The 3,249-nt window shown below is 46.5% G+C and overlaps 1 long non-coding RNA gene across 1 annotated transcript; it reads right to left on the bottom strand.

Moving 5' to 3' along the window:
- Positions 1 to 2,276: 2,276 nt before the first annotated feature.
- On the bottom strand, positions 2,277 to 3,037 carry LOC135917531 (uncharacterized). Its single transcript, XR_010569308.1, has 2 exons — positions 2,737 to 3,037; positions 2,277 to 2,482 (listed from the first exon to the last, which is right to left on the bottom strand). It is a non-coding gene; the product is annotated as an uncharacterized lncRNA (long non-coding RNA).
- Positions 3,038 to 3,249: the final 212 nt, after the last annotated feature.

Below are 3,249 nucleotides of genomic sequence, written 5' to 3'. Positions count from 1 at the left end.
TTTATTCAACCCTAACATTTTGTGAGACTATTGCATAAGGGAGGCATGCATATGCAAAATCTAACAAGCAACCCTAGCACCAATCAAAAGCAAAAGGCACAATTGTAAAATAAGCATCCTTCCTGATGCTTCCAATGTGTAAACATTCATTGCATCAATACGTACTGTTATACAACACTGCACAAATAAGCATGATAAGGCATAGTAAGCACTCTATCAGGTAGCTGGTTCTACAGATGTATAAATGTCAAAAGGCATGAATGCTCGTACTACATCACGCACACAGCCCAAAGAAAATGTTCTTCAAGAGTTGTCCCTTTTGGTAGATATGAGTGGGGCATAAGTAGCAGACACTTTATTAGAGGGCATTGTGTAATACCACTTATCAAATAATGAAGAGAGTGAAGTTTTTAACACAGTACCTCATGCTACTCTAATAGAAGGAACGATGAGCTGAAAGACTGGTGGTAGAGCACGTAAGTTATAGTCAAGTCAAGTCAAGTCAATTTATCTCAGCGTTTCTTTAAGTTAAACCGTAACTTTTTGAAAGACTAAAAATTCCAGCTGAGAACTTGAGGTACATTTTACCCAATCACACCAACCACACAGGCATACTACAAGTACTATAGGCCTCGAGCTCTGGTTACGCGGCGCCACTGTACCGGTACATGCAGCGCCACATGCGCCCATCCTCGGAGATTTCAGGTTGGGGGCACTACTGTTTACGGCCGCGCCGCGCACTGCGCTATGGGTGGAGATGGCGTTGACGAGTGATCGGCGTGTGTTGTTTTGCGGCTTTCTAAAGATAGAAAATATCGATGGCTACTTCAAGAAGAGCTGCTTACGCATGGGTGCGAGGTCATACTATAGCAGGCACGTTTACGCAGTAAGAGAAGAATCGGTGAACGCAAGGGGCCCGTCGGATATCGTCGGCAAATGTGTCGCCCTGATGAAAAGCGTGGACTACGATGTGCGTCTTGAGGTGAACCAATCCTTTCGTCAAAAAAAAAAAAATAAGTGCCTCAATATCGCTAACCACTTCATTTTTCTTTCTTTTTTAGTTGTCAGAAAATTGCAGAAATATTTTGTACGCAAGCTGTACATGCAAAGCTGGCTGCGGAGGCTGGTGCAAGCACGCCGCGGCCATGGCGATATTCGCAAATGAATACGAATATACATCGTGCACGGATGTTCCATGCGCATGGAAGAAACCATCATCGCGTCCCAACGTCGATGTCAAAAAATCAATCAAGGAAGTCTTTTCCCGTACGGGAAGTTCGTTTTTTACTTTTTTTTGTGTGTGTGATGCGACTTTGCCGCTGATTGACGCAATCAATTTTGCAAGTCGACCTTCGCCAAAACCAATTCTGCAGATGGTGAACCCTGCAGCTCTTTTCTCGCAGTTTACAGGTGTAGATTGTGCCATTAAGGAGCTTGAGGAGCGCAGGGACATGATCCAGGTGCCGTCGACGGCACATCTAGCAGACGACAGCTTCGACCGAGAGTTGCTAAAAAAAATGGCTGTGGCTTAGGTAAGGTTAAGCCCAGGATGCGAAGCATACTAGCCTTTATTTTAGTTGTTGAACCACTGTTTAGCCTGGTGAACTGCTGTTGCTTGGCTATATTTGGTTCGGCTAGACGAAGAAACAACTCATGCATTACTTCTTCGCCTTCAAGAGTGGAACGCGACAGCGTTCCCGTCGACCCGCCAAGGGGTGTAAGACAATGGGCTACAGGGCAGCGACTACGCGCCCCGCATTGGACGCGGTGAGCGTCGAGCAAAGCAGCGTTCGGCGCGGCAACGAAATGTGCGCCTGAGCAAGAGACGCACGCCTTAGAAACAGCGCGTTTCTAAGGCAACACCGCATTCACTAGAGGCGCTTTTGTACCGCTTTGAAGCGTTGTACTCGTGGCTCAGTGGTAGCGTCTCCGTCCCACACTCCGGAGACCCTGGTTCGATTCCCACCCAGCCCGTCTTGCAAGAGTTGAGCCAAAGCCACTTCTCCTCTGTCGTGACGTCACGGTGTCACGTGATTTCATGGTCACCGCCGCGCCTGAGGAGCTGGGTTGAGCCCTCGTAATATGCTTCGCATAAAAAAAAAACTAGATAAGGCGGGCAGCATACGCAGTGCGCTAAGGGTCACTTCGACCTCTCCTTTTATTCTGAAAAGTGAAAACATGGTCTCAAAGATGTCTATCCCTGAAAAAGATTTCTACAAACAATTCGTCAAAAAAACATTGATCAAATATTAGAGATTGCCGAAATCACCAAGGGCCAGGCTGCCGTAAGGAGGTTTGATTTTTTATTAACATACACTTCTAATTTTAAATACATGTGACTTGTTTTAACTGAGACATGTTTTCTTCCATTGTTGGAATGTACGCTGGGTGCTGAGCGATGTTGCTTCTCTCGTTTCCCACGAAGTGAGCACTGCATATTCGCGTTTCATTCCTTTTCCGTTGCCACAGCTCTCCCTCTGAGCTGTTAGAAAGCAAGAAGATAACGTGTCTGAATACATAAGGCGCACAGACTGGCATTTTAAAGGCAAAAGGCGCAGCCCATCAGAAACAGGTCTAAAGAACACAGACGACACCCACATTTGGCGCTTTGGTGTGTGTTGTCTGTGTTCTTTTGTTCTGTTTTTGATGCGCAACTACTTTGCCTCCATCATGATATACCAAGAAGCCCAATGTGCAACATTATACTGGCATTAATCGATAGTAAGAGATGTTTACCTTGCTCGGCGGACAGCTGCGATCCACCTCTGTCTTCTTTCAGTCTCATACGATTTCCAAGGAAAACGGTAGAATTTGATCGGCGGCAATTTTCCAGCAGTGTTCCTGTAGCTGTTGTGACAGCCATAAACGCAGCAATACGGCGAATTGCCTTTCCTGGACCCGGTTTTCACAACCACGCGACGAGGCGCCATGCTCCCCTACGTTGTCAACGCGTCCACTTCGCATTCACCCCCAACCTATAATCGCCGTCACCCGCGACAGAGGGCGCTACGTGCGCGGCTTGAAGCTGCAGTGCACGAGGCCTATAGCCTATGTCGTACTGCAGTCTATAGAATACTGCAGTCTATCAAGAATAATGCAATAAGGTCTCGAGAACATTGCAGATATTCTTAGCAAGTCTGGCCTCTGATTTTCTGACAAGTTACCTTACATCGACGTTGGAGATAAGACCAGAATCAAGAACTACCCCAGATTGCTTGCTGTACTTAACGTATCTTCACAAGTATATCC

Source organism: Dermacentor albipictus, chromosome 2 (assembly GCF_038994185.2).
Source record: "Dermacentor albipictus isolate Rhodes 1998 colony chromosome 2, USDA_Dalb.pri_finalv2, whole genome shotgun sequence".
Taxonomy (NCBI): Eukaryota; Metazoa; Arthropoda; class Arachnida; order Ixodida; family Ixodidae; genus Dermacentor; species Dermacentor albipictus.
This window is presented reverse-complemented; position numbering and strand designations above follow the sequence as displayed.